Source organism: Bos taurus, chromosome 4 (assembly GCF_002263795.3).
Source record: "Bos taurus isolate L1 Dominette 01449 registration number 42190680 breed Hereford chromosome 4, ARS-UCD2.0, whole genome shotgun sequence".
In the NCBI taxonomy this organism is placed as follows: Eukaryota; Metazoa; Chordata; class Mammalia; order Artiodactyla; family Bovidae; genus Bos; species Bos taurus.
In genome coordinates, this window is record NC_037331.1 from 117413638 (window position 1) to 117427155 (window position 13518).

The 13518-nt window shown below is 45.3% G+C and overlaps 1 protein-coding gene across 10 annotated transcripts in view; it reads left to right on the forward strand.

Moving 5' to 3' along the window:
* The window catches only part of RBM33 (RNA binding motif protein 33), a 110773-nt gene that overhangs the window by 55798 nt on the left and 41457 nt on the right, over positions 1 to 13518 (forward strand). The gene's annotated exons all lie outside the window — the stretch shown is intronic.

The following is a 13518-nucleotide window of genomic DNA, read 5'->3' on the forward strand; positions in this document are numbered from 1 at the left end:
AAAAATGCAGGTTTTCTTTTTAAAGTATCTTTAAAACACCCTCGCCCCACTTTCCTGTGTTCCCATAATTTTATCCATTCTTCTGATAATGTTTTAATTAGAAGAAAAATGTCCATTAAATAGTTATCCATTTAAATAAATAAATTTCATTTTATTTGACTTTTTGGTTTGATTTGTAGTTAGTTCATAGTTTTATTAAATCAGTGAGAATGTGTTCTAAGAACAATTTGAGAAAAAAAAAAGGACCAGACCATAACATTTTAGTTTGTATATAAAACAGATGTTGTTTTGTTGATGCTAAATAATCTGATTTCCTGGAAATACCTAAATGACCTGTTTGACCCTAGCTTTGATCCTCAGTAGTAGCTACCATGTTAACCCACTCCAGTGTCTTTGCCTGGAGAATCCCAGGGACGGGAAGCCTGGTGGGCTGCCGTCTCTGGGGTCGCACAGAGTCGGACACGACTGAAGCGACTTAGCAGCAGCAGCAGCTACCATGTTTATGTGGGTCATAAATGAAAGATCTCAATGTGTAGTCAGATGATTATTCAAAAAGACAGTATTGGATTTAAAGGTTCAGAATATTTTTTAGGAACTTTCTTGATTTGTAGTTAATCTTTATGACATCATATTATTTCTAGAACTGATTCTTACTGGTTTCATATGCTTTATTAGCTAATTTTAAAAAATTAACTGATAAGTTCTAAAATCTAGTTATTTTAAAAATTAGGTGACATTTATTGAGCACAGATCCTTGCTTGAAACAGGTGTCTAAATAGTTAGGATGTATTTAGTTTCATTACTCAAGGGTAAATATGTGTGTTTGGTGAATAATTTAACTGCTAGTTATTATAAAGCACTAACATTTTTTAAAATGTACTTTTTCTTATTTTCAGGGTTGTGAGCTTTTGCATTAGAATCATAATTGATTTTGTGTTTATAGTTTATTAGAAATGCCGAGATAAAATTTGATGAAAGCAAATGTGGTTTAAAATTATAAAGCAAGCTTGTGTGTAAATATAAAATTAGAATAATCATTTGCAGTTTTCAGCTACTTATAATTTCAGTTGTGCAAACATTTGTATCTGATACTAAAAGAAACCTTGTATTACTTGAAGTCATTACAAAGAGGATAATAAAATAATTTGTTTGTGAGAAATTAAACTAAAGTTCTGTAATACTCTGAGGGTGGTAAATATTACTGAACTGCCCTTGGAGCACTTTTTGCGAGGTGTAATGTTTTGTTATTTTTAAGGTGGGTTATGTGTACAGATGATGCGAAACAGGCTAGAGATTAGTCATATGTGTGATATAATTTGAGAAATAGTTACTGCCATTTAACATGTGTCTTTAAGCCCCAGTGCTGGTTCTTAAACTGCGTGCTCAGTTGTGTCTGACTCTTTGCACCCTGTGGACTGTAGCCTGCCAGGCCCCTCTGTCCATGGGATTCTCCAGGCCAGAAAACTTGAATGAGTAGCAGTCCCCTTCTCCAGGGGATCGTCCCAATTCAGGGATTGAACCTGCATCTCCTGCACTGGCAGGCAGATTAAGTTACAACAGAGGGTTTTTTCTGAAGTGCTTCAAATTATTACTGGGAAGGAGGCTAACTCTAGGCTGGCTCCTGTTGTTTTACATACACCAGATTTTTTTTTAGTTTTAAAACATCTTAATGCATAATTTTAAAAGTTATTTTTCTTTTACAGTTATTTCCAAGTTTTGGATATATTCCCCTTGTTGTCCAATATATCCCTGAACCTATGTTACACCCAGCGGTTTGTATCCCCCACTCTCCCACCCTTATTCCATCCCTGCCACCCTCTGCCTTGTAAGCACTGGCTTATTCTCCATATTTGTGAGTCTGCTGCTTTTCTGTTACATTCACTAGTTGTATTTTTTAGATTCCACATATATGTGATTTCGCACAGTATTTGTCTTTCTCTGTCTGATTTATTTCACTTAGCTTAATATCCTCCACATCCGCCTACATTGCTGCAGATGGCAAAGTGTTCTTTTTTATGGCAAAGTACTGTTCCATTGTGTGTGTACATGTATATACGTCTTCCTTATCCATTCATCTGTTGGTGCACATTTAGGTTGCTTCCAGTCTTGGCGGCTGTAAATACTGCTGCTGTGAACATTGGGGTGCGTTTATCTTTTTTGAGTAACATTATTTCTTTCCTTTTCTACTCATCGATTCTGCTTGGTTTTTTAGTCAATGTAGATGTGGTTTCGTGACCACTTCGTCTCTCATGTGCTGAGTGTTCTGGATAGTGCTGGTCCTTAAACCATAAAGCGTATGAGCACAGGCCCACGAAGCCTAGTTTCCTCCTGAAGAGAGAATACTGTTGGGGCTTGAGAAAGCCCCTTGGGGATTTCCTACTGATGGCAGTGTACCCTGCGGGCTCTTTCTTGGTTCTTTTCGATAGAGGAGTTTAGTCTTTATTTGTTAAACTGAATTTTGCTTTGTAAAGTGACCACACACACACCAATTGATAAAACATATGTTAGGAAGGCTAGCTTCAGTTTCATCATAGGGTCTGTGTGAATCAGTGTGCTTTCTTGCTACACAGGATAAAGATTTGAATTACAGATTGTGTCAAGCAAAGCAAAGTGCATTTTGACTTTGTCTTTCCCCTGCCTAAACCCCTTTAATGAATTTCCATTGCTCTGCTCCTGGACAGCTTCGTACGCTTACTCGTCTTGTGTGAGAAGCAGATTCATGTCTCTATAGAGTCCCAGTCATCCTGTGCTCAGTGGAACCAGTCTGACCCCGGACCTCGTGTGCACAAGTCCAGATGAATAGTTGTTCAGTGCGTGTGTGCAGGGATGTGACTGTGTGCTGCCTTGCTGTTTATTAGGCACCTGTGTGAAACAGTATAGAGAAGGGGTATATCTTTTGCACAGTAGAATTCCATAATCCACATTTAACTGTACAAGAATTCAGGTGTATCAGTTGACTAGAGAGTAAAAAAGGCAGACAGTAGTTGGAAGTAGCTCTAGGTTTTCAGATTTTAACAGGATTAGGATACAGTTGGTATAAATGTGAAGGTATTCCTTCTCCTCTCTCAACACTAGTAAACTTTACTTTCTCTTGTTCTTAAAACTTTGTTTCGGGCTGTGCTGTGTCTCTGATGATACGCATAGGCTTTCTCTAGTTGCGGTGAGTGGAGGCTTCTCGTTGCAGTGGCTCCTCTCGTTTGGTAGCGCGGGCTCTGGGCATGCAGGCTCAGTAGTGTGGCCTCAGGCTCTGAGCAGGGGCTCACTCGTTGTGGCACATGGGCTTCCCTGCGGCATGTGGGGTCTTCCCAGACCGGGGATCGAGCCCGTGTCCCCTACATTGGCAGGGGGAGTTTTAACTCCTGGGTCACCAGGGAAGTCCTCAATTTTACTTTCTTAATAGTCTATTTTGTTGGACAGTTTTGTAAAAACTTGAGAATTCTCAATTTAGCACTAGTGTGCCTAGAAACTGTACTAAGTGATAATACCTGCAGTCTTAGAATTAAACAATTAGAGAGAACTCTAGGGGCCTGGCGGGCTACAGCCCGTGAGGTCAAGGAGTCAGACATGCCTGAGTGAGTGAGCACACACAAGCTATGCTTAGTGTAGCAACACTAATATTTTAATTTCCTATTAATGAATTTTATTTACAGAATTGAATAAACATTTTCTAAAAACAAAGATTTGAATGTCAAAGTAATATCCTAAGAAAGGGATGCCTTCCTTTTGACCGTTTTGGAAACTCCCGCTGAAGCTCTCAGCAGCGAGCCAGCGCGCCTTGTGTCAAGTCAGCCTCTGTCCAGACGGTGTTTTTCCTTCATTCCTTCGTGCATGGGATTTAGTGAAGTGCTTTGTCATTTAGGTTTCTGTCTAAAAATTAGATTCACGTATTTAATTTTAGTTACAGATATAGCCATTAGTGCTTTCTTCTCACTTAAGCTTTTATTCCCAGGACTATTTTATTTTTTCAGGTCAGAATTGTGAATCTTTTTTTAAACTATAATATGTCTCAGTTGATAGCACACATATCAGAGAATGAATCCTTTTCATGCTTACTTTCATATCAGAATATTAATCTGCTGAATGTAAAATGTGCCTTGGAAGTAGTGACTGCTTACAATCGCGGACAGACACAGGAAGAGAGCGTGTGCTCAGGAATTCAGAGTGCCTGTCGGTCCCTCCTCCCTTTCAGCTCCTTCTGTCCTGTCCAGTCCTGGCATCTAGCCACCTACCGTGCCCCAGTCTGCTCCTGAAGTGTTTCCGTTCCTGCCAGGACCTTTGAGTGGGATTTTGCAGGACAGTGTGGTTTTCTCTTTTGTTTTGTTTTTGCAGGGGAGTGGGGCTGGGGAGACTGTTCACCTTTCTGCAAGTAGGCTTGTGTTTCTGTGTCTGTTAGAATTCTGTTCTGAGTTCCAACATCTGTGTTTTACACGTTAGTTTCATAGGTTTCTCTTTCCACAGAGGCTGTCTCTGATGTTTTTGTCATTAAAGTTTTAAGTCCTTTCCTTATCTGTAAGTATGGTTATTCATTTATGTATTTGTCCTCAGATTTGTTGTTTTTAAAAGTTTGTCCACTTAAAGTAACACTGGAGTGTTGATTAATGATATTTTCAGAAGTGTTGCTTTGAGATTTTGCTAATGTAATTTGTTTTCAGTGTCAGATAAAGCGTATGGATAAATTTTAACTCCCATTGTGAAGATTCTTGACTTAGGGTATTTTAAAACCTATTCATTCATTTTGCATTGGTGTTTCTGCCAAGGCTGGTATTTCAGGGTAGCTAGTTAAATACTCAGTAATTTGGCTGCTGAATAATTTCCTAGTGATCTTTGTTTAAATTAAAACTAAGTTAAGTTCAGAAAGGACTAGCATGCCGAGCTTGAATTAGTCTTCTTAGTGATGCCTTTGTGAGGTAGACCCCGATACCTGGGGCTGAGATTTGTGTCTCCCGTGTGATTCCAGCGCCTCTCAGGTGGGTCTGACTGCGCTGTGCTTCCATGGAGCAGGGGGCCTGGTATCAGGTGGTGGTGATTGACACTTCTGGATGTGTTTTATATGGCGTTTCATGCAAATCATGTTTGATGAGACTGCTGCATCAAATTACATTTCTTTCTGATTACAGCCCTTGCAGATGTGAATCCAGACTTTATTCCATCTAGGAAAAAGAAGTCTTTCTTTTGAACCCTCACTGTTTTTACAACTTGCCTTCAATGCTCTGTAATTATTAGCACTTAAGATGGGGAAGTCATGATGGGCATTTTCTCTGATCAGATCTGTGAGTAGTAGCAGGCAGCTGTGGGAGGAGACTCTTCCCGCTGTCAGACATTGTCAGGCTTGCAGCACGAGAATGCATTTTAAAATGCAGGTGACATAATACCCAACATCCTCCATTTGCTATTGGGTTTCTGATTAATCATGATTACCATACATTATCATACCATCAAATTTAATCATATCAGTGAATTCCCATCTGCAGCAGTAACAGGAGCAGCTTAGCACTGTGGTAACAGCTATTAAATATGGTGGCTATAAAGCTGAGCGCCCCGTGGACTTGACTGCGTGCCCTGTCAGCGTGCATTGTGTGTGCTGAGTGGAGAGACGGTGGTGGGAGTCCACACCCGTAGCGCGAAGGCAGGGAGTACGCAGGTGTGCTCAGTCTGAACTCCTTGTGATCCCATGGACTGTAGCCCACCAGGCTCCTCTGTCCATGGGATTTCCCAGGCAGGAATACCGCAGTGGGTTGCCATTTCCTTCTCCAGAGGATCTCTTGCACCTCCTGCATTGGCAGGTGGATTCTTAACAAACCTGGGATCCCACAGGAATACTCAAGAGATCAAGTCAAGCCATTAAGTCTCAGTGTAAAAACTGCACTGTTAAAGTGTGATATACTGTTTTATTTAATTTTGGGCTAAGTAAGAACGTCAAATTGAGTTGAATACCTTTCATAAATCCCGAGATAGATAGCTCCATTGTGGAGTGGACTTAAACTTTGAGTGTGACTTGCCCATCTGTAATTGAATAATTCAGCCAATGAAATACAATAGCACAAATTTTCAAAGTCTTAGAATGACTTCTGTGCAAAGAAAATCTCTGTCCTATTTTTACTGATTTCTCCTGCAAAACATACCATTTTTTAAATTAATGTTATTTTTCCTGGAGTCCTTGAAGAGCCATAGTTCTTTTCAGATAAATTTCGAAAGTGACCTTATTTTAAAGTCCCTGAAAGCGCTTCTTACAAAAGACTGGAGGTTTTGTTTTGTTTTTTTTTTAACTTGTGAAATTTAGTCCTTTTGATGCACAGTCTGATTTTTCACAGCTACACATAGGAGCGTCACCACTGCTGTAGACAGGAGTTCTGTCTCCCCAGACGACATTGTGTGCCGCCTCTTGTAGGCAGCCCTCTCCCAGCCCAGCCCCTGGCAGACCCTCATCTGGCTTCTGCTCCTGAAAATGTGGGTGAAGGGAATCGCGTGCCGGGCTTCGTTGTGGGTCCTGCTTCCTGCACGCAGCGCAGTGCGTTGGAGACACGTGTACCCCTCGTCACAGCAGCCAGGGGCTGTCCTCCCGCACGGACCAGCAGTACTCCTTGTGCAGTGTGCCCCCGTTAGTCTCCCCAGTTGCTGTTTGGCCAGAATTCTCTGTGGTCAGAGTGGGTAGTTAGGAGGGCGGGTTGTGAGCCACATGGCAGATACGTTCAGATGAGAGTTTTGAAACAGGCTGCATGCTTTCAGTCCATGGAGCTGGTCCTGCTGCTGTGCTCAGTCCTTGATTCAGTGAGGAAATACCGTCTTTCCTGGAGCACGTACTAGTGACTGATTGGTCAGTGGAAAATGAAGAGTATCATTGAGTAATTACAGTATTCCAGATTTTGTGCAAAGCTTGCATTCCACAACCTTAAGAGGGTATCATTTTCTCCACTTTACAGATAGAGAAACTGAGTCTTGGAAAGGGTAAAAGGTTCAAGTTCACATAACTGGTGCAGGAGGTAGGATTGGAACCAGGTCAGTCTGAGTCTCTTGATCGTGCTGAACCTTCTCCTTTTTTCTGAAAATATTAAAACACACCTCAGTAAACTGGAGAGAGATAATTGCATCTGGTAAGTTGACTCATAACCATAACATATAAGATTGTGCTTGTCAGGAGTGCTGCAGTGGAGAGAGTCCTGTGTATGGTAGGGCCTGTCATTGGGTGAGCTTGTTAAGAAAGGGTAAAGGAGGGGTGAGAGGCAGGGATAAAGAGCTTTTCATTTTATGAAAAAAAGTAGCAAATAGTCTTTAGTAGGTTCCTCAGAAGCAGTATTTTGTACTGAAGTGTTACAACTTGCGGTGCCTGCTCCTCCTTGAACCAATAATGTTACCATGGCGCATATAAGTTCTGGCTCCCACCCCAGTAGGAAACCTAGGGCTGGCTGCTAGGAATATGGTGCTTCGGAATGTTTAGAATGCATCTGCAAATAAGCGAGTACCTTCTAGGAAAATGAATGTAGACATTTAAACAAGGCATAACCTGAAAGAAAAAAGAAATCTATGGGAAACACTGAAATAAGAGGATTAACATTGTGACAGTGGGCTCTAATTTTAATTGTGTTGGGGGTCACCAAGTGGTCTTTATTCCTTGCATTTAACCCATTTAATCAGAATTAACTGAGAGGCATTATTTAGTGTCTTTTGGTTTCTTATATAGTTCTTTGCATTTTAAGTGAGATTAATAAATGAAAACACGTTGAAGCAGCAGGCTGTAATTTATTGAAAGATTCACGAAGTTTCAATGACATTGGTTAAGGTATTCAATTAGTCTTACTAAAATATACCAACTGACCCTTTCAGGGAAGCTGATAAGTCACATAATAGCTATTAGAACCTCTTTATTCTTTGCATTATACGATTAACTTTGTGCTAAGCAATTTATGCAAAGTTTTCATCTTTTTTTTTTTGTAACCAAAGTTATCAGTTCTTCCTGAATAGGATTAACATAGATAACATCATATAATTAACAAGAGATGCAAAAAGGAAGTACAATTTGTATAAGAATTATATGAGGAGGATGATAATTTCTTACCTTGGACTTTTAAAGGGATTAAAGGAAAGCAAAGCAGAGCAGTTACGTGAAAAGATCAAGGCCGAATGGCAGCAGTGCTAGAAACTCTGTTGAGCGAGGTTCCAGCTCCCTGATAGTCTATTAAAATGGCTAGAGGTAATTTATTACCCTTTTACTTGTGAAATGATAGACATCATTGAATGACTGTTCACATCAAGAGAGCGCCCGACTTGGGAACCTTGGTACCTGAGGACAGATCGGTCCGGGAGAAGCAGTGGGTGAGAGGAGAAAGCACTTTTAAGCCAGGAGTCTGACAGTGTGAGTTCATGCCCTATTTATTGCCACTGGTGGTGGTATTCACTTGCTCAGTTGTGTCTGACTCTTTGTGAGCCCGTGGACTGCAGCAAGCCAGGCTTCCCTGTCCTTCACCGTCTCCTGGAGCTTGGTCAAACTCATGTCCGTCGAGTTGGTGATGCCATCCAATCATCTCATCCTGTCGTCCCTTTCTCTTGCCCTCAGTCTTTGCCAGCATCAGGGTCTTTTCTAGTGAGCCGGCTCTTGGCATCAGGTGGCCAAAGTATTGGAGCTTCAGCTTCAGTATTAGTCCTTCCAGCGAATATTCAGAGTTGATTTCCTTTAGAGATTGACTAGTTTAATCTCCGTGCTGTCCAGGGGACTCTCAAGAGTCTACTCCAGCACCACAGTTCAAAGGCATCAGTTCTTCAGCACTCAGCAGATAGTCCAACTCTCACATCCGTACAGGACCACTGGAAAAACCATAGCTTTAACTGTGCAGACCTTTGTTGGCAAAGTAATGTCTCTGCTTTTTAATATGCTGTCTAGGTTGGTCATAGCTTTTCTTCCAAGAAGTAAGCGTCTTTTTACTTTTGTGGCTGCCGTCACTGTCCAGTGATTTTGGAGCCCAAGAGAATGAAGTCTATCACTGCTTCCATTGTTTCCCCATCTGTTTGCCATGAAGTGATGGGACTGGATGCCATGACCATGGTCTTCATTTTTTGAATGCTGAGTTTTAAACCAGCTTTTTCACTCTCCTCTTCACCTTCATCAGAATGTTCTTTCGTTCCTCTTCGCTTTCTGCCATTGACAGTGTGACTTTGGCTAATTCAGTTTAACCCTGTAAACCTGAGCTTCTTCATCCCTTAGGGGAAAAGCGATTGGTTCTGCTGTGTATGAAAAACACAGTTGCTACTAGGGTTATCAGCCAGGATGCGAATGAGGCTGCATGTAACGGACAGCTCGGGTAACAGTGACTTAGAAACCTGCTGTCATATTTTTTGCATAAAAGAGAAAGTTCTTCCGGGTTGGTGTAGCAGTTCTGTATTGTTTCCTCTGTTGTTGTCGGTTCTGTGTTGTCATTTTTTCCCACGTTTCGGGCTGAAAGAGGAGAAGGAGCAGGAGGCAAAGGCGTGTGCCCACTGAGGCCACCCCACCCAGCAGCCAGCTCGTCTTGTCTCAAGGCGGGCCTGCTGATCTTGCAGCTGGGCACCCTGTTGTCCTTCCATTACTGAGCGAGAGGTGAGAGTTTATACTAGGGAAGCAACGCGCAGGCTTTTCCACACGGACAAAATACGTGGTCCGAGGTTAAGTTGTATAAATAGAGAAAAAGAAAGTGACATGTGTATTCAAAACAGAACAGAAAATGGTGAGGGAAAAATGGTGTTGTGAGCTTAACGATACCTATCTGTTAAAGTATTTTATACAGCCAGTACTTACTGGTAACAGTCGGCAGCTTTGGGGACCTTTGAGCTGAAAATTTTTCTGTTTAGATATCCACACTCCAGTTCTGTCGCCCATCGAGGCGAATGGAGGCAGTTAGGGGCCTGTGCGTCTTCCTAGATGGTCTCCCTCGCGTCCAGCACTGGCTGATATCGCCAGAGAGGGAGCCCTTGTCACTGTGTATGTTGAGTATCAGCCACTGTCTGTCTGTCTGTCTGAACCATCTGTTGTTTTACCTGCCCTCTTCCCAATTCTGCTTCCACCTGGCTCTCCTGCAGGTGTTTGTCGTCCTGGAAATGGGCTTCTTCCCAGTTGGACAGGATTCGTTTATCGTTAAGCTGGCTCTGTCCCGGTTTTGGCCTCCCTCGTTTGTCCTCCTCAGGGTGGCTTTCCTCTCCTTTGGGGCCCGTGTGTGACCTGCCACGACCTTCCCTGGCACCCGCTGCCCCCACCTGGCTGTCCTAGGCTCCCGCACCTTGCCAGTGTCCCTTAGTTTCAAGGTTAAGCCCACAAAACCCCTGTCTCCATTGTTACTCTGTTGAGCCTCTTCCAAAGGCAGAGATTTCCTTGTTTACTCAGCTTGAGTCAGCTGTTTCTTTCTAAGCTGTAGATCGCATCTGTGGCCTTCCCTCCTTTTATCAGTGTCTCAGGTTGATCAGATAAGCACCCCTAATTTGTTTTGCCCGTTCAGGCCAGCTGTGGAATCTCCACGGCCGTCTGACTTTTGCCTTTAGAATTTACTGTTTTTCTTGACTCTAAAGCATGCACACGCTCTCCCTCGAGTCAGACACTGAGACGGAAAAGGGGGTACGAACGGAAGCCCCTGCCCTTGCTGTTCACAGCCCGCAGTCAGCAGCGTTGTGGCTGGGCGTCCCTGTCTGTCCTTGGGGTGAGGCCTGGCTCCGGTGCGTTCCCGCCTCGTGCTTTGTGCAGGGCGGGTGAGTGCTCAGAAGAGTGTCACGAGCAGGAGCTGCCCAAGCGGAGCTCTCTGTAGTGTGGGCAGCAGAGCCTGGAGGGTCGGGGTGCATGGCTAGGAAGGGCACCGGGGGTGCAGCACAGGAGTGGTGGAGCCGGGCTGGCATCGAGTTTCCGGTCAGAGGCCCCCGCCCTGGCCTGACCTCCGGGGGCGGGGGCGGGGCTCCGCAGTGTGAGTCCCACCTGAGTTGTCCTTCCTGGGTAGAATGTGTGGCTATGGCAGGGAGTCCTCGGTGAATCCGCCACCGTCTGCCAGGGTGGCACGTGCGTTGCTGGGATGTCTGGCCCTGGCCAGTGAAGGTGGCATGGCGACGGCCCCGGAGTGCCCAGCATGGGAGCGTCAGTGGAGTGGACTGACTCCACAGCCCTGAGCCCTCGGTGGCTCACCTTAGGAAGCTTATTTCTCACTCAGGTCCCGCTCTGGGCATCTTCCTCTGGCCCCCAGGTCTCTCTCCAGCCCTGGCAGGTGGGGAGAGAGGGAGGGCTATCCGTTGGAAGTTGTCTTGGACTGAGTGGGCCTGTAGCCGGCCCCCATCACCTGTGCTCGAGCGCGTCTGCCAGAAGGTGGTCGCGGGGCCATGTGGCTTTAGGATCGTCATGTGTTTTCCAGAGGCATGGTTCTCCAGTAGGCTCTGCAGCCAGGAGGAGGAGGACACTGGCCTGGGCTGTGCTCCTTCACAGCCGTGTTGGAGAGTACCCACCCACCTCCCACTTCCGTCTGTTCTGCAGGGAAGGTCCCTCTTCTCTAACCGTAGGGACATGGTTGCAGGGTGCGGACGCGAGTCTCCAGGTTCGTGTTACCTTCTCTCTAACCGTATGACATCATTACGTGCAGGTTACAGCATGTTGCTCTTCTGAAGTTAGGTTGGGGGGCAGGGGCTGTCGGTCTTGGCTGCTCTCTGTTCTGACTGCCCTGTCTGTGCTCCGAACCTACCAGGGTCAGGAACCGGGGGCCGGTCGCCGGCTCCTCGGCCAGCACGGCCTGCCTCCCTCCCTCTCCTCCCTGAGGCTCCCGGCCGCCCCGACTGTGCTTCCCGGCACCGGGCACTGGGTGTGCTGTGGTGTCCTCGATGGGTGTGGGCCTGGGACGCTCGTCCCTCGGGCGTCAGCACCTGGGAAGAGCCTGAGTGTCAGTGCAGGAAACGGAGGTTCGATCCCTGGGTCCCTGGAGTAGGAAGTGGAAATCCCATAGACAGAGGACCAGGTGGGCTACAGTCCCTGGGGTCACAGAGAGTCTGACGTGACTGAGCAACTAAGCACAAGCCCAATATAATCATTAATTATGTGAATACTAAGCTAATACAGCTGTAACGTGTGTGTGTGTGGGGAGTGCCGTCTGTAGGAGCGCCATGGAGGGTGACAGTGACAGGCATGATGAGCCGCTGCTGCTTGCTGGGTGCTCCTCAGTGCTTGCGTGTGCTTCGTCTTCCCCTGTGAGGTGGGTCCTACCCGTCTCCCCTGTCCTATGGAGCAGGAAACCGAGGCCCAGAGCGATTTGATGGTGTGTGCTGGGCTGTGAGTGTGATTGTAATGGGAGGGCTGGGAGACACGGGCTGAGACTGTCAGTCCAGCCCTGGAGTCCACTTTCTCAGTCACTGATGCTTTAGGCTGGAGGATCGTTTGGAAGTTCCAGTTCCAGGTAATATTACTGATGCAGAAAGAATTCTGCGGCTTTGCTGTGTATTGCTAAAGGACAGCTGAATGCATGTGTACGTGCTGTTAGCACAGGGCTGATCAGTAAAAGAGAAGGTTTGGGGGGGGAGTTGAAAATCACAGTCTGAAGATTCCAAGGGGGGCAAGATTCATGATCCCGTGTATGTTCAGTTTAATATCAAAAATTGTCCTTGCTGCTGCTAAGTCGCTTCAGTCGTGTCCGACTCTGTGCGACCCCATAGACGGCAGCCCACCAGGCTCCCCCGTCCCTGGGATTCTCCAGGCAAGAACACTGGAGTGGGTTGCCATTTCCTTCTCCAATGCGTGAAACTGAAAAGTGAAAGTGAAGTCACCCAGTCGAGTCCAACTCTTAGCAACCCCATGGACTACAGCCTACCAGGCTCCTCCGTCCATGGGATTTTCCAGGCAAGAGTACTGGAGTGGGGTGCCATTGCCTTCTCTGAAAATTGTCCTTAGAAGTTAGAAATATTCAAAATAATCTCCCAGGAAATCTGAAAGTGCTTAGAGACCCTCAGGCAGCTTGAAATTTTTCCTGAAAACTAGCTCCATCAGTCTCCTTCGAGCTCATTCTTGTAACTCTGTGACTGCTTCCTTTTAGGAAAGGCTGAAGGGGTTAAGGAGAGGATGTGTGCCCTGATCTCCTCCTCTGCAAAGTGAAAGTCAAAAAGTAGCAAGCTTCCTACTAACACAGTGGGGAAAGCCAGTGTGTTTCTCCAGGGATACTTTGCCTAATTTGTCATGAGAGAACCTGGGTTTGGGCGGACTTGAAATCACTTGTGTGACAGAAGGAGAGAGAAGGTTGTAAAGAGCCCCATTGCAGCAGCCACATGACCAGTGCCATTCAGAGCTTCATCTGCGGGGGTGAGACTTGTGGCTCTAAGGTGCATTTATAAACAAAAGGCAGAGTTTATAAATAACCACAGATGGCAGAGGAAGCCTGAGTGTTTTCCCAGCATGATGTGAGCCTGATAGGAGAAATGCTGTGAAGTACTGTGACTTCACATGTTAAGTAATGAAGAAAGCTGTGTTTGTAGGCAGGACAGAAAGGTTAGGAAGTGCTTCAAGCTTCTCTGAACTGTGAGCAGAATCAGGGAAGCAAG